Source organism: Artibeus jamaicensis, unplaced genomic scaffold (genome assembly GCF_021234435.1).
Source record: "Artibeus jamaicensis isolate MK-2021 breed Jamaican fruit bat unplaced genomic scaffold, CSHL_Jam_final scaffold_916, whole genome shotgun sequence".
Classification (NCBI taxonomy): domain Eukaryota; kingdom Metazoa; phylum Chordata; class Mammalia; order Chiroptera; family Phyllostomidae; genus Artibeus; species Artibeus jamaicensis.
In genome coordinates this window covers 17,235,374-17,254,288 of record NW_026522059.1, presented here as the reverse complement: position 1 = coordinate 17,254,288, position 18,915 = coordinate 17,235,374, and positions in this window count along the sequence as shown.

Here is an 18,915-nt window from a genome sequence, read left to right as displayed (position 1 = left end):
CACATTTTTTATAAGATGTATTTGTCAGCAGAGTATTATTATAGGAACATAGTTGACTAAAGTCTTTCTCCTGACTATATAGTTGTTCATAAAAGAAAGTCCCTTTCATCCAAATAATTGTTTAAAAGAAGCAATTGCAAAAATGGTTGATAGATCTGGGAGAAATGAACTCATTTGTCAACTTCGAGGGACAAAGCTTAATCACTATTATCTTTTCACATTCATTCCCTAAAAGAACTTGTCTGATGTCTAGAATCTGCTGAAAATTGCAGCTGAATATTTTCTTGCTATCCATTGAGATTGTAGAAGGGACATAGGTATGTACATATCATCATCATCATCCCCATCATTATTGATTTGAGAGAATAGAATAATGAGAGAGCTAGACAGACAGTCGTTGATTTGTTGCTCTGTCTGTCATTGATTATTTATGCATTCACAGGGTAATTTGCATACGTGCCCTGATCAGAGATGGAACCTGCAACCTTGGCGTATTGGAATGACTTTAACTAACTGAACTATCCAGTCACAGCAGACATGATTATTGTTTTAGAAGACTAGGTTCACGTTCAAAATCTTACTGCCCCTATGTATTAAGTGTCATGAGGATATAACACAGGACTTTAAAGGAGGCTGAAAAAATATACAGCAGTGAATAGGTAAAATCAATCATTTGTTTCATTTTTATACCTGGAAAAATGAATATATTTTAATGAGTATTTAATCAAAAGTAAAGGAACAAGAACAGAAGTTCTGGTGTTGGCAACCAATACAATTTAGAAATTCAGTTTAATTATTTGAAATCCAGATTTATTTAAAACACTAGTCTGAGGGGAAATATAAATAAGTCTACTAGAAAAAATAAGTAAAAAAATATGCAGTTGTGCAAAACATGTTTACAATGTCCTACATCCACAGCGAACAAAATTAGGAGGTATTAAATGCTTATATGAAAGCTGAAAACAAAGATGGCAACATGTTTTCTTCAATCAGAGTAAAAAGCATGACACTCAAAATATCCTTCATATTGGCATACAGTTTGTTTTCTGTTATAGCTGGAACTGAAAATCATCTGGAAATCAGTGCATTTATTATTTATTATATAAATCAGTATGTTAAAAATACTAAACTATACTCTAGAGATACAATAATGGGCAAAACTATTTCCCTTCTGTAAGGGAATTATGGTTTAACAGGGCATTTCCCAACCTATTGTGTGCTATATAAAACTAATTATAAGAAAAATTAATGGCAAATATTTTGAGAATGTAGTGTTTCATCATTAAATAATTTTGGAAATTTACTTTAACTCCCTTTCTAGATGTATATTTTCTGACATGTGGATTAGCATTTTCCTTAGGCGTTAGGTTTTCAAGGTCAAAAGTAATATTCAAATGATCCTTAAAATTCTTCTAAATCTTCTACAAGACACAATATCATGGCTAAATTTTTAAACTTTAGTTTTACTTGCACTATGGCCAGAAGATCTCTCAATGAAAAAAATACATGGCAATTTAGACCAGTTTAGATAGAATCAATTCATACCACCTACATCAATTTTATAAACTACACCCTTCTAATTTAATAAGCATTAAAGCAAAAAATAAATAAACTGCTAGTCATCCAGCAGTTGGTAACATAACAAACACTTGAGATGCCATTGAGAAGCATAAAGGATTATTTAGGTATCCATCAATTATGCTTCTAGGAAAGATGCTTAGGAGAAAGAGTGATGAAACAAGCTTTTTCTGGACATTTTGGTGCATATAAGCAAGACACTATTATAATAATGGCCACAAGTTTATCCTTCTTATATTGCCTCTCATCTGATCTTTAGTAATATTCCATTGTGCATTTGATTAAAAAGTAAAAATAATACAAATATTCAGTAACTCCATTAAGCAGTTATAATCTACATTATCAGAACAGCAAAATAATTTCTCTTTTAAATGCCCATTGTATCTTCACATTTTCCAAATGCTTCCATTGATACTGAATTAAACAAAATTATTTGATTTATATTTACTATCTGGCTTCTTTAGAAATATCACCTCCATATAGACTGTAAAACCAATGAACAAATTTGATCATGTGTAGCAGTGGAATAAGAAAAATAAGACTGAAAAAGCATATTTTTCCCAAGGGATGAGGAGACTTTGCCAAAGGAAGACAATTACCAAGATATGCACATTAATTATTCCTTTGAAGACTCTTATAAATTCAGCAGAGATAATATGAGCAACTGACACATCAGCACAAATTAATTTATCAGATTAATTTGCCTCACACACATCAAAGCCATGAGGGAATTGACAAAGTGTAGGCTAAATTTGAGTGGTAAAAAGAGCTTAAGGAATATAATCAGAAGGGTAGGGATGGATAGGAAGTGAAAGAGTTGAGATTAGCAAGCATCAATTAGGAAGCTCGTGTAGAACCATGGGATAAAATGAAGGTGAAAATGTAGAAATTAACAGTAAGATTCTGAGTTAAGATTCATGTTCTTTGAAATTTTGGTCAGTTTATACACTAAAACAGTCATTCATGTTTACAGGAAATGAAAAGTAAAGTTTTAATGTAATAACTATTAAAAGGAACACTTCATGCCCTTTGGGTCATGACCCTTTACCACTCTACCTTTGTTGAACTAAGCAGAACAAATTCACTATTATACGTAATTTATTACGGTAGCCATTTTTTTTTTCAAAACTGCAACCCTTTGCTATAGCTTTCAAATAAAAACAGGGTGGTACTTACTCAGACCTGATGTAGTATATAAACTTCCATGCTTTCTATGTTGATTAATTAGTTTATAGATTGCCAGAGAAAGCTAATTTATCTTGGGTCTGATATAATTATACCTAGTGATCTTAACTATTATATTTAAAATCTGTCTAAAATATCAATAAACTTTTAAATTATCTAAAAGTAAAATAAAACATATTCCACTTTAATCTGTACAGTTTATCTAAGTTAATAAACAGATCATTGACAATAATGAAATAAGTAATTATGAGAAGAAAAGATCTTTAGATAAATTTTATCAGTATTCAGAATAGTTTTGTATTCTTAAAGCTCATTTGAATCAATTATGGCATTTAATGACTGCTACTTGAAAATTGAAAAAATATATATTTTACAAAACATTTGCAAAATAATTAGGAATAAAACCAATAAATTTCTTACTTATACTTACAATAATCAGATCTGTCTGATTAATCAGAACTATCAAGTGCCTCATTTTAAAATTACATATTTATTTTTTAGAAAGAAATTGAATGTTACATATATATCAATCAAATATAAAGAAGTTACCAGTATTTTAATGAACAAGTTAGGTTTCTAATGAAAAATTACTGGGAATATAAAAAAGGCAGCGAGAAAACAAACTGAAGGGACAAAGCTATCAACAGACCAAATTCAAATATGATACAGATGTTTCAATATTAGGCAGGGAATTTTAAATAATGATGATTAATATGTTAAAGATTTTCATGGAAAAGGTAAATAACATGCAAGATTGGATATGTGATGTCAGCAGAAAGATGACAATGTCATGAATGAATCAAATGAATTTACTATTGTAGATGCAAAAGAACATAGTGACTAAAGATGAAGAATTCCTCTAGTGAGACTGTCAATCGGCTACAGAGCTAAAGAGAGAAACAGTAAACTTACAGGTCAATAGAAGTTACATAAAGAAAATGCAAAAGAAAAATGTTAAACATAAAAATCAGAAATACAAAATCTATGGGTCAATAGAAGATTATACAATATATGTATACTTGAAACCCAGAAGGATAAGAGAGGAAATGCAGAAATTTTGGAGAAATAATGGCCAGGGTGTTCCAAAACTAGTGATACAAATAAAACAGTGGATCCAAAAAGTAGAAAGATACATTACATACAGAAACACAAGGATAAGTATTCTCATGAGAATTCATACAAACAAGAAGACAACAGAATGACATTTTTAACTTGTTCAAAGAAATAATTCTATATCCAATGAACAGAATCTTTGAATATGAAAAATTTTTCAGGCACAAGGAATATAAGATAGATGTAAAATAAATTTACATAATAATATGAAGGGTGCCAGAAATGGATAGAATGAAGGTAAACTATCTTTTTCATTTTTAATTTATCAAAAGATACATTTACTACACCAAGAATTTTAGCAATGTATTCTGTGTTTATAACACATGTAGAAGTGAAATATATGCCATCAATAACACAAGGATTAACAGACAGAATTAGGAATATACTACTATATAATCCCTATACTACATGTAAAGTTGTTAAATATTATTAGAATATAGACTCAGATTGTTGTAAAGTCGAATGTAGCCACCATTCACATTTTACAAAGAGGTATAACAAACTACTCAAGATGAAGGATAAAATGTAATAAAAATAAATTCAATTAAACTTGGAGAAGACAGAAAAATAAAAAAGAAACCAAGAACAAATGGAACAAATATAAAAGAGTTAGCAATAAACTAGCCTTCTGTCTAACCATATCGATAAAACTTAAATTTTTACACTGGTCTGCCATAGCTCTAGTTACTAAAATAAAACATTTGCTTGATGAAAGTATTCTGATACCTGAAAGGATTCATTAAAACTGTATCTAACCAGTACAAGGTGCTGTGCGGACAGAAATTTAGTGTTGGTGTTGTCAACACTAGTTAAAAGATTGATATTATGAAATTAGATGAAAATGCAATACACAACTCTATATAGTTGACAAATATAACAATTCAGATGGGTTCAAATATAACAATTCAGATGGGTTAAAAATAATGAACAAAAAGCAACATGTAAACAATAACAAAAATGCCGGAGTAGTTTTACTAATTTCAGGAAAAGAAGTCCTCACAACTAAACATTTTATTAAAAATAAAGAGTGAGATTATATCATTATAAAGGGGTCAATTCTTCAAGTAGAAATCCTAATTGTACACCTAACAACTAGGTTTTCAAGTATATGAGGCCCAAAAAAAAAAGACAGATAAATGTGAAAAGATAAATAAATAAGTCCACAATTATAACCAGAGACTTCAACACTGTTTTCTCAATTCTAGAGAAAACAACTAGTCTGAAAATCAGTAAGAAGGTGATCTGAGAATATTGTTCTCCCATTTGGCCTAATCCGTCATTATAGAACATTCCAGTCAAGAGCAGAATGCACATTTTTCTCAGCTGCCACTGTAATCAAGGCAGTATGGTGTTGATCAAAGACTGAATGGATAGAGTAATAAAACAGAATAAAGATGCTGCAAATTGACTGACACAAATATAGCCAATTGTTTTGATGAAAATACAAAGACAATTCAATGTAGAAAAAATTGCATCATAAATAATGCTAGAAAAATTAGACATTCACTTGAGAAAGCAACACTTAGAGACTGTTAGTAAAGATAAATAAAGGCACTTTTATGATTTTTAAACAACTAAATTGGGTCCCAGCTTTAACAATGCCAAGTATGAAATTAGTGACCCTTCAAACTTGTAAATGGGAAAAAAATTATAAAGAAGTTTTTGCAATTCTTCATTAGGAACTCCTAGATCCAAAGCAGTAGATAGCCTTTCTGACTTGTGTGGAATGTAATAAGGTTATAAATAAATGGAAAATGCATAAAATTTAGTCAAGAAGCAGTAGAAAGAAGTAGTCAGAGGCTGTCCACTTTACTGAAGTACATCTCATATTAATTTATTTTAATAACATTAGAATTAATTTAGACTCATGTCCATTAAAAAATGTGTATATATAATTTGATTTGATAAATAAGTTGCATTGATATGGAATATAATGTGATAAAATAGAAAATATTTTTGATAATGTAATATAAACTATGACATTGCACTTACAGCAAAAAGACCAATAACCATCTTTAAATGGCATAGGTTAAATTATATTTCTGAACATCAGGAGATAATTTTTGGTACCAAATCTAGGCACATTGTTTCTCAGCAAGTCACCATGGGTAAAATTATGAATCCAATGTTTAAGCAGGAATCCATACTCATATCAAGTGCCTCAGCTGATATCTCTGCATTCTACTGATGAGAACCTAAATACCTCTGTGCTGCCAATTTAATTTTCTTCATTTACGAGTATTGTCATATGAAATAAATTTTTATGAGGTATTTGTATGAGTTCAGAAAACTTTGTTTCTTAGTAAATTTCAGAGGGCTGGAATCATAACATTGTTTTCGACCAATGAAAAAAGTTTCAGAACCTTAAGTTATTGCAAATTTTGAGTAACTAATATGCTCGCATCATGCTAAATTATGGCCCTGGACAACTACTTCTACTTTTAGAACATAATTCAATAATTATATTAAAGTCACTATCTTTACAATCAGTTTCATATACATGATTTAATAGCATACGATTGAAATAAACCATTTTACTTATGTTGTTTTATACAGATATTATTCTTCTCTATAATTATGTTCAAAGATCTATGCCTACTGAGCGGTTTGTTCAAATTAATGTGCAATTTTTGTTAGATCGTTAATGCTGTTTCTTTCTGTCTCTTGGTGACCAAAACAATAATGTTTTTTCTCATTGCAAAGAGTCAGTGGCTCACTTCTAATAATAAGGACTAAATCCTCAGTGCTCCGTGGCTGCAGTCGGAGCAGTTGCCATCTTTGTGAGGCCTGCCTGGCAATGGAGAGAGTGAGGATATAATGAAGCAGAGGCCAGCAAGGGAAACACCAATGAGATTGCCAGGCAGGCTCTTTGCGAGGTAATTTGTTTCCCAGAGGACGACAATTATTTCAGCTGGGAACTGCACACTTTCTGGGATTAAGAAGAAGAGGGAAACTAGGCATATAACTCCTGCAAGGGTAGAAAAGCATCAATGGGCCATTATTAGCAGATAACATAATGTGTCTCACTGTGCTTTTTTGCTCTTCTCGCCCCCATCAGGGAATCTCTCTCGCTGGGCTGCCAGAGTTCTATTTACTAAAATAAGACGTTTGTTTGATGAAATTATTCTGATACCCAGAGGGATTCATTAAAACTGAATCTAACCAGTACAAGGTGCTGTGAGGACAGAAATTTAGAATTTAATCTTTAGATTAGTCTCTGTAGCCTAATGTGAAATAGAGTTTTGACAGCTTCAATCTTCTTTCTCAAAATAAAACCAAAGAGCTCATGACTCAAAGCGTGCACTGTTGTACTCCCCATGGGCTACAATTATCTCAAAATCTAGTTTCAGTCCTTGCCCTTGATTAAAAGGTGAAAATGGAATGTACAGATAACAGTTAAGAAATGCCGTTGAAGAGAAACTCCTGTCTAGCACGGATCTTATTAATGGTTGGTAATTAGTCTTATGTGTCTACTTGACCAAGTAATAGTCCCCAGTTAATTAAACACTAATCCAGGTGTTGCTGTGAAAATATTTTGTAGATCTGTTAACATCTACAGTCAGTTGACTTTAAGTAGAGGAGATTATCTTCTACAGGGCCTCATCTAGGTGGGTGAGGGCCTTAGCTTCAGAACACTGAGTCTTCCCGGAGAAGGAATTGTTCCTTAGTAAGGCAGCATCAAGTACCAGCTGAGTGTCCAAGCTTCTGGCCTGCAAATTTCTGAGTTGCCAACTTTCGCAGCCATGCAAGACAATTCTTTAAAATCTCTCTCTCAGTGTATGTGTGTCTGTGTGCTCCTCTCTTATTGGTTATGTTTGGGTAGAGAACCATGAATAATATAGGTGAATACATAAAATGTCAAAAAATTATACAATTGACCCTTGAGCAAAGTGGGTTTGAACTGCACTGGTCCACGCATACACAATATTTTCCAATTAACACCTGTGCTCTTTAGATTTGTGGTTGAGAGTTTGGCGATACAAAGCCCAACTGTATGCATTTCACTGTGCCATTTTATATAGAGAACTTGGGTATCCCAGATTGGGTATCTATGCGAGGGCCTGGAACAATCAATCCCCTGTGGATGCCAAGGGACAGGTAAGTTGTGGGGATTCAAAGTTATGCATGGATTTTCCACTGCATGAGAGTCAGTACCCCTAACCCCCATGTGGTTTAAGGGTCAGCTGTATACGTTAATCATGTAAAAACAGATGTGTAAAAATATTCACAAAACATCCTTTTTCTTACCTCTCTAAGTAACCTATGCTCTGTATATACAATTGACAGCAAAACACAAATAATATGGATAGAAAACTTTGTTTCCTAGCCTCACTGCACAAGCACATATGTTTATGTGCTGTATATATACACATCCAAGTTGTTTCTTATAGCAGATTCTACTTAATGTTACTGGTCATCATGAGATCTCTGAATACACTTTACTGCAGCTGGGTATTTTGGTTAATATAAAGAATAGACTTGAAAATGGATCAACAATTGACTTTTAAAAGGATTCAGGAAAAGAAAACATTTAAGAGATCATCAGCCAGCTATGGCTAAGATGTCTAAATAGTTTTTCTGTGTAACTTTAACAGTAATGAGTGATACATAATACCAGCTGTAGAGAGAGGAAGTCTCAACACATTCCAAAGAATAGAGAAGTTAGAGAAACATGGACACATTTAGCATCACTAAATGTCATAAAAGCAAGATAATAGAAAAAATACACAGAGTATATCACCATGGCCTGTTCTATTTTCATTTTTTTAAAGCTATTAGCTTTTACCTCTGCTTTTAGACAACAATGTTGTACTCAAAAGGCACCTAGTGAAGTATGTTTTCTATTACTTTGCCTTAAGATAAGGTTTTACTTGGATATAATCTACTTATTTTATTCTGTATATAAAGAGAAAAAGACATGCACATGTTTCTTTGGTTTCTTGTGTTTGTATTTCATATTCTCACATTGTCTAGATTATGTTTCCAGTGTGGTCAAAGGATCCATGTAGGTCCCTGAGGTGTTTTGAGGTCTCCATAAGGTCAAAATTATTTTCATCACCATACGAAAATGTCACTGCTTCTTTGCACTGAGTGTACCAATGTGTTGGGGACCACTCTGCCTGGTTTCAGGAATTGTAACTACCTTCCATGGCTAAGGATGAGTGAGTCACCTCCGGAATGCAAGCCACAGGAGACAAAAAATTGTCTCTGGTAGCAAATGCTGCCTCAGTTTCCTCCCTGCCCCCAAAGCATGTTCAGAAGTCCATGACGGTTAAGTCTCCTCACAGAGAGAGGGGCAACCTAAGCCAGATTTGATCACTTGGGAGGCCATCATGGAAGGACTGGGGGGGGTGCAACAAAGAACAAGCAATGGACCCTTGCCCCCCAACCCCCAGCTATGTGACATAGCCATGGTATCCATGTCCTCTGGGAGAAGTGCTTCCTGGCTCTAATCCACTTAAGCCTGAATACCTGATGGGGAGGGGTGCAGCTCCTTGCCTTGTTAGAGCGGATCCTGTGAAAAATCTGGCATCACAAAGACTTCCTGATAAACCTGTGAAATCTGCGCTGCTAAGAGTGCTTTCATTCATGCATTAAGGGTTTGAGCAGGAAACCCTAAAACTCTGTTCCTAACAGACTCTGACTCACACTAAGCCCTCAAATTTCTTTGAAATGTTATCTACTGTTTGATCCTTGACCCCCGGTATTCCTATGTATTACAACCCAATAGAAGCCCCTGGAGGAAGGGGCTCAAGGCCCTTCCCTTTTGAGGAATGGGCCACCTCTCCTCCCCAAGCAGATCATATCTTGGTAGTGTTTATTTTCATCTGTGACAGACAGGGGAACTTGCAGGAAAAGTCACCCCACATTGATGGTGGAGAAGGAACTGGCAAGGGAAAAGGCATGAACTGAAACTATGTTACCACAGCATAGCAGTAGTACTCTTTTTATTTTTCACTTTCACACACTCATTTTTGTAAAGCAAACAAATACATTTCACATGGGAATATCGTGATAAACAAGTATCACGATAAATGTTTGGTATAAACATTTATTATACCAAATTTCTATTCCTGAATATGTGTCATTTAAAGTTTTGTGAAGAAATGGAAAGTACATATAAAGTGCTTCCCCCAGGTACTGAAATGTGACCTCTGTCTTAAGGAATAGCACATGGGCAATCGAGTTGCTAGCTAAACTAGCCGCTTCTTTTGCAATGGGAAATCTGTCTCACTTGAAAGAATGACTGCCAGTCCATGGGTACTCAGACTTAGGCATTTGACAAATGTGTTCTCACAAGAGAGCAAAGTAATCCTGTCACTTCAAGGAAAACAACTAAAATTTTTCAAACTAATGATAAAACCTGATCTTTTAAGTAAAAAATTAGAGTTTTATAAAACTTGCCTCTACCACTCTGGGACTCACAGCCTGGCAATACTTTAAGAATTTTCTGAAAAATGGGTAATGATAGCAGCAAAAGTAATTTTCCACACTCTGTTAAAATGTGACAACATCTGGAAGATATGCATAACTAGAGACCTTTGCTTTTCAAATCAGCATTGATAATTTGACAAAACCATGCTCGGCATATAACACAATGTGAGTGCATGAGGACCATTTTAATATAATTTTTTTCATAATATGACCTGAGATTGTACTATAACTTATTGGTATGATATCAAATAAGAAATATTTACATTTATCTGAAAAGGCTATTCAAATATTCCAAACCTTTTTAAGTACATTCAAGTATCCCCTCAATCTTTTTCAATTATTTAAACATTTTCAACTATATATTTCTTCATATACTTCAACCAGCACTAAATACCATGACATATTGAACAACATATGAAAATCCAAATATCTTCTGAAAAGCCTAATGTTAAAGAAACTTGAAAAGAACACAAAATAGTTTTAGCATTCTATTTTTATTTTCCAAAATGTACTTATAGTGTTAAAATATTAATGTTAACATAGTATAAATTTATTGTATAAATTAATAAATATGTTTACAATTTCTGTTTTAATATAGAATATGGTTAATATCACTACATAGTGCCACAAAACAAAAAGTTCCTGAAGCAGTAAAAATTCATTTTATTAAATCTTCACCCCTGTGTACATGTCTTTTTAAAATGCACCATGATAAAGTGGAAAACACATATAAAACACTTCTGTATAATGGAGATACGACAGTTGGTAAAGTTGTTAAGCAATAATTTTTAGGCTTTAAAAGATCCTTAGATCAGTAAGTTAGAAAATGTCTCATTACGGGTTATTATTTCAAAGGAAATAGATTGGTGCCAGTTTCCATATTCATGTCAATATCACTGTAGGAATCTCTTGCTACCCAAATGCCTGCTACCTGGATACATTTGAATAAGTTCCCAAATAAACCTTTGTTAGTTACAGTCTTCCCATTTTATATCTAACATTCAAATATTGTATATATTTAGATGACAAAATTGTCTTCACTCTCCAGGCTCTTTTCTCAAATCCTTGCTATCTGTAATAAAGAACAAAATAGGTATGGCGATTAAAGGATACTTGTGTCTTAGAACATTTCATTTTCTCTTATCCTTCACCACTTTATAATTCATGGTTATCTATAGTTGTGTCTCTCCAAGCACCCAAGCTTTCCAGAAATAATTCTCTGCAATTCAGTTCTATTGAGAGGCTTCTTCAGAGTGAGCATCTATGTTCAGACGAAACAATGACCTCCCTTCGGTATTGTTGATGAGGCCCATAGCAGGCACCTGATGCCAGCGAAATGAGTGAACCCATCCATTATTATATTTGGACGAAATCTCCTTGATGAGTTTGATGCCCTTGAATGAAGAAGGTTATTAACTCTAGCACTGCCATGTGTGATTTATCACTAAGGGAATAGGAAGCTGAATGAGTCAGAGTCTCAACAGGGAGAAAGATGCACACAGAACAAGAAAACCAGGAATGAGAAATGGAAAAAAAAAGCTATTTCTCTAATTATGTGTGTGTGTGTTTCTGGTCTTATTCTTAACATTGGGTCTTATGGATTGCCTATGGCTTTATGATAAATTTCAATTTACCTATCTCAAGTGGAAATCAAATTACCTTAACTAGATGTCAAAGTTAACATCCATGGCTGCCCTAACTGGTATGTCTCAGTGGGTTTGGCAGCATCCCACAAACCTAGAGATCACCTGTTCAATTCCCAGTCAGTGTACACGTCTAGTTTCTAACTGGGGATGTGCAAAAGGCAAACGAACCATGTTTCCCTCACACATAGATGTTTCTCTCCTCTTTATCCCTCCCTTCCCCTCTCTCTACAAATAAGTGAATAAAATTGTTAAGTAAAATTAACATCCATGGCTTAGGAAACGTCTGTAAAGAATATATGTAAGCCCATCATATAAGCCCGTGATGCAAAAATAAATTTTTAATAGGAACTCAAGTTTCTCTCTTTTCTGGTTTTCTTCTTTTCTTCCTCTATCCCACAATTATGTCTCACAATTTCCTCTGTTAATGTTCTTGTTCTCCAAAGTTTGATTCTTGGCTTTGTTTATTTTTAGCAGTATAATTTATCCTGTTGACTTCAGCTGCTCCTGTGATTTTGTTTTCTGTCTAGTAACTCCCAAATCTGCATTGCCAACTTGGATTTCTCTTCTGAGACTGTGATTCATTTAATCAACTGCTTACTGAACATATCCAATTGCTGCCCTATAAAAATCACAGACTTAGCAAACTCAACATTGAATTTGCTAATTTGCCCTCAATACCAACTTTCTCAGTCCTGCCTAAAGGGCTTCTCTGTCTGCCTATTTATTCAAGAGAAAAAGAACTGAAACCCTCCTTATTATTAACAATTTCTTTCTGTAAAACTCTACCTATTCTTTACATTTATTCTCTAATAACTGCTAGTTCTGTCTTATTTTGAATAAGTTTCTTTCCAATTCCATAGATGTTCATTATTTCTTACCTGGATAATCCAAAGAAATAAGCAAAGATCCATTAAAAGAGAGAGTTTCTTCCTAAAGCCTGGGTGGGTAGCCTAACATTTTATTTACTATGCTTTTTCTTAAGCATTTCATATATATTTAAAATATTTGCTACATGAACAAATCTAAACCTATTTCCCCCTAGGACACTACCTACTAATGCAGTACTACACTCCTTCATTCATTCACCGAACCTCAGTTCTCCAGGAAGAGACCAAGGACAAGGAGCATTAAAATAAAACCTTAAACATTCAATTAATGTTCTTTATATAATTTTTCTACTCTCTAATTCATAGATAGTAAAAAAAAGGCAATTAGCGAAACTTCTGACTTAAGACTTAAGGGATCAGACTGACTGATATCCTCCCTTATATGATGCATCCTACTTCCTAAGAAAAGCCTTGATAAAAGAACACACTGAAGTGAAAATAATTTCAATATATGAATCACTATGGCTGCAAAACATAACAATTCTGGACTCTGTGAAGGGACATTTGAATTGTTGATGAGATATATCAGTGGATGATCAATAATTTGTATTTGCATCATTGGGAACAAGACTGCACATATAAGGGTTAGTCTGGCCCCTCAAATATTTCCTTCTAATACTTCCACTGTTTGTAAAGCCATTTTCATCATTTTTTGAAACTGCTCTGGATGGTAAACATTCTTTCTGTAGTATCAGTTTTTCCTTAACTTGCAAAGGAGCTCATTCTTTGTATAAATCATTCCTGGCTCCTAATTACATGATCCTAACCTGGGAACAACTTCTATTTTTCCAGTGATGGTAAATATTGTATTCAGTATTACCTGCATTTAAATGCCATTACAGTGTAATTTTCTCTGATGGTCTATCACAGTGACTCCAAAGAAAGTCTCTATTCAATTTTTTAAAGATTTAGCTTGTTTAATTTTAGAGAGGGAGAAGGGAGGGACAAAGTGAGGGAAAGAAATATCAATGTGCCAGAGAAACATTGATCCATTGCCTTCCACACACCCAAACTGGGGACCTGGCCAGCATCCCAGGCATGTGCCCTGACTGGGAATCAAACCAGGACCTCTACCTTTGCAGGACAACATCCAACCCACTGAGTCACACCAGTCAAGGCATCCATTCATTTTTAAAATAAGTCACAATATGTAATAAAATAAAATATTTACATATTCGCATTCCTTATTGTCATTCTTCATATTACCATTTTTGTACACAAAGCAATTTATTTTGGAAAAATAACTTGGTATTCAATACTCTAAACTGTTTATGACATGTTTCTAAGTTTTGTGCTAACCAAATATTCCTTACATGTGAATAGATGAACAAGGATGTATGAGCACTTTGCATATTCCCCAAAGCATCATTTGAGATTTTCTTTCTATTTTCCTCCTTTTTTCTTGCTAACACAGATGCCAATGTTTGAAAAAAAAGTAGCTCAAAGCAGCAGCATCAGGTGAAGAGTAGTCGAGTTGGGAAGAAATTAAAAGGATGACGAACTAGAAAACACTCATAGTCATTCATGGTCATTCTCCCTGATGACCTTAAAAAATAGCCAGATAGTTCTCCAGCAAAGTGGGTTTCCTTGGGAAAAACAAAGAATTGTAATTCAAGACATGCAGACTAAAGGCAAACCACAGGGAAATCAGAGAAACAAAGGAGAGGAACACACTTGTATGGACTTGGAAAGGGCTGTTGTAAAGAAAGAGTCAATTGGAGAAAATCAAAAGTTTGAATATAGTGACTTTTCATTGGCTGAGTTATGGTACTCTCCCATTAGCTAAGCTGTTACTGGGCAAGGAGGAATCTACCCCTCTTCCTGCCAGGGTACTAAAGCAGGATCACTTCCTAGTGGAGTAACCAGATGTGTGTCTTCCTGATATGGTCAGTGTGAGTGACAGGTGCATAAGAGTTCTCTCTTCTAGCCTCCATTTCAACTGAGTTTTGTGTTTTATTATATTTCACTCCCCAACCACTGCTCCCTCCGTGTAAATTTCTAAGTTTCATTGACTATGTTTACTATTCTAGTTCTATCTACCCACCCACAAAGGAAAATATCAGTGGTGAAACATAAAAAGGAAAAAGAAACCGGTTAGCCACTCTTGTGGGTTCTCAAGATTAAAGATTTTTAAAGAAAGATATTAAAGAAGTCAGCTATGAATAAATACTTGTTCTGCACTATATTCTGAATTCAGACTTTAGTAAGTAATACCAATTTTTCCCAGTTAAAATAATTTTTCCTGTTTTGCCGGAAAAGCTGTCATGATGTAAAACATTTTGTCTAACAATGTACAGGGAACTTTTAAAGCAATGACTTGTAACTGATGGATTGACTGCATTTCTAAAACACTTGCAATTCAAAACATCTGAGTCTGTATCTAACACTAAGGTGAAAATGTACTGTTTTTCCTAAGACCATTGTCATGATAAAAGCTATGCCATTGTTCATGAAGTGTCACCCTGTTCACTCTCCTTCTTTAGGCCCCCACATCCATACTAATCTAGGTGACATTATTCATCACTACCTGATTGAAGAAAATTTCCATTCTCTGGTAAACTTAAGCTCATGAAATCCCTAAAGGGATAAAGAGAAAAGACAAAAGTCTCTCGCAAAAGAACAAATTGTCAATTGTTCTTCTAAATTTGAAGTTGAAGAAAAAAACAGTTGCAATCCTCTACCAATTACTTAATAGGGGAAAAATGTTTAGTAAAAAAATCACATACCATTCAACCCTCTTTAGACACTATTCTACATCTTGAAATACAATCCAGGAGATCAAAATACTACATGACTTTAAGCAGAACACCCACATTTTATGATGCCTTCTTCACTCCTCATTCCTTGCCTGCAGGTCAGTCTTTGCTGAGCAGCTGCTGGGTTGCAGGAGTTCCTTGGCTTGAAATAATTTTACCAAGTACTAATTTATTATCTCAGACATTATACTTACATTTGACTAAATCCTAAATTTATCAGATGTGGGACAATTCCTGGGTGATATTCTGCACATCACTTATAAACCACACTTTAAAGAACAGCAATGATGCAGTATCAACAAAGATTAGGTACATCACCAAACCAGTATCTTTTTTTTAAATCAGGAGAGTTGAATTATGTTGCATTAAATAGGGCAATTATAAGTAGGATGTATATAAGAAGCCCTAAATAATTTCTATTAATAATCAAGAACCATTTGGGATTAAAGCAATTCTTTCCCCCAAAAAAACCTTTCAGAGAAACTTAAAAAATTTTTTGTTTGTTTATTTTTAGACAGAGGGGAGGGGAAAGACAAAGAGAGGGAGAGAAACATCATTGTGTGGTTGCCTCTTACACATCCCCACCTGGGAGGACATGGCCCACAACCCAGGCATGTGCCCTGACTGAGAAAGGAACAAGCAACCCTTTGGTTCACAGGCCAGCACTCAGTCCACTGAGCCACACTAGCGAGGGCTCAGAAAAACTTTTAAGAATTGACACTGAGGTCCCTGCTGTAAGCAGATTTCATTATCTTATTTACAGTACATATTGGAGTCTCCCAAAGCTGTTTCCTACATTTGGCACATTTAGGTAGTAGCCCAGATTCACCGAGAACATCCTTTTTCTGCTTTTTGTTCTACACCCTCACCATTCTCTGTATAATCTCTACAAGGACAGAGCTAATGAGGTTCTTGTAAAATCACTGATTTCCAAAGACAGTGAATCAGATGATATCCTTGCCTTAGCAAATGTGGAATGTTGTATGAGCTACACATCTGTGAAAATGCTCTCAGTAAAGATGTACCTGAGAATACAAAGGGGATAATCAAAACATTTTGTGAGCAGAGCGTACTTTGCTACTTTCATCCGGATAAAATCTCTTAAATAACAGATTTTTAATATAAGATATTCATCCTCATTTTATATCTTCTCAGGTGAAATTGTCAAATTCTCTGTATAATTTCAGAGTGAAAAGAACCCAGTGATGAATTTTCATTTCCATACTTGCTTTAGATCCTTCCCTGACCCTAGCTGTATTCCCACTAACCTGTCTCATGGTGACTTGGTTAGAGAGAGACATCTGTGGGAGTGACATGAACTTGAAAGCCTTTCTTCATACATTTTTCAATCACTTCAGGCTAAAGTTGCTTTTGAAATGGGAAAACTCATTTTTTTATTTTAAAAGACTTGAAAAAACAAGATCAAAATTTATTCCTGTGCCAGATTATATTCAAGGTCTGTAATGGAGTGGTAATGTAAAAATAAAATCTGTTCATTGTTCTAGCTTTTCCTATCTGCCTCACATTTGCAGTGCACTGCATCAGCTGTTGACACTTCTCAGTAAATGTACAAGTTATAAAGGTTTTACTATTTCCCATGCCTCTGGAATGTGAGAGTTAGATGTTACATATCCAGTACTTGGAATGCCAAAATGTGTTGTTCAGAGAGGTTATATAATCTCTTTTGCTAGAGATCTTTAAGAACAGAATAGACACCTCTCCTCCCTTTTTAGTTTACATGCAACCATGACTAGAGGCAAGGAAAGACAGTAACCAACCCCTGGAGATACTTTTAGGCTCTATGATTTATAAAATAAGAGTGCAAGACTTCAAAGTAGTGTGTAGACATGCCATCTAGTGAAACTTCACATAGTTGAAAATTTATAAAATGTGCCCTATTTATATGGTACAGTTAAAGGATACATTTTAATCAATTGTAAAAATATTAGTCTTACTATGTGAACTTGATTTAATAGTCAAGTAATATTTGCTGAATACCATAATTATGTGTGGTAGGCCAAAATATGTCCCCACAAAAGACACAGGCACATCAAACCCCTACAATTTGTGATTGTTAATCTTATTTTAAAAGGGGTCTTGCAGATGTGATTAAGGAATTTGAAATGAAGACAATCCTGGATTATCAGAGTGGATTCTAAATCCTGTGGCAAATGTCCATATAATAGAAAGGAAGAAAGAAATTGGAGATAGAAGACAAGACACATAAGCAGGAAAAGACAGCATGAAGACAGAGGGGAACATGGAAGTGATGTATTCACACATCCAGCAAGCCCAGGAATGCTGCAGCCACCAGAAGCTGGAAGAAGCCAAGAATGGATTCTCTCCCTGGACCCCAAGAATGGATTCTCTCCCTGGACTCATACCTAAAAGGTATGAGACCCTGCCAGATTGAGCACTTCTTGTTTGCAGAATGGTAAGAGAATAAATTTCTGTTGGTTTAAGCCACTGAGGTTGTGGTAATTCGTTAATAAAACCCACAAAAGCTAATATGTCGTTTTAACAACATGTCAAATCTCTATCTGTTGATGAATTTATATGATAATCACATTGAGTCATTTGATTTTACATAAATTTTATTATGCCCAGGTTATTGCTTATTTGCTTATATTTGCAGGATCTATCTAATGATCCTGCAAATTTGATAGGTAACATACATATATAACATAAACCTGGCAACGCTATGAACTAAATACCCAACTCTGGAACTAGAATGCTAATGATTACTGTATATTTTGATTTGCTCCTCCCTCATCCCATGCCCCTCATCACTCTAGAAGTTACCATTATTAAGAAATTTGTGATTGTCATTCCTCATCAGTTTGTATTTCTTTACCCAATATTTGTTTTCTGTAAACAAGGTAAATTTTCTCTTTATAAGCATCTAAAAATGGTACAATTCTGAATATAGTCTTCTGCAGCATATTCTTCAACAGTATGACTCCAAATCTATCTGTCATCCCCACGGCTTTAGTTCATTTACTTCCTTTGCTGTACAGTATCCCATGATGTGACTATAGGCCCTTGGGGTTGTTTCCAGTTTTTGATGCAGTAAATAATACTGTCGTGAATATTCTCTCGAATATGTCTCCTGGGACACATGTAAAAGTGCTCCTCTGTCGCCCTGGCTGGCGTAGCTCAGTGGATTGAGCACCAGCCTGTGAACTAAAAGGTTGCCGGTTCCATTCCCAGTCAGGGCACATGCCCGGGTTGCAGGCCAGGTTCCCAGTAGGGGATGCGGGAGAGGCAACTACACATTGATGTTTCTCTCCCTCTCTCCTTTCCTTTTCCTCTCTA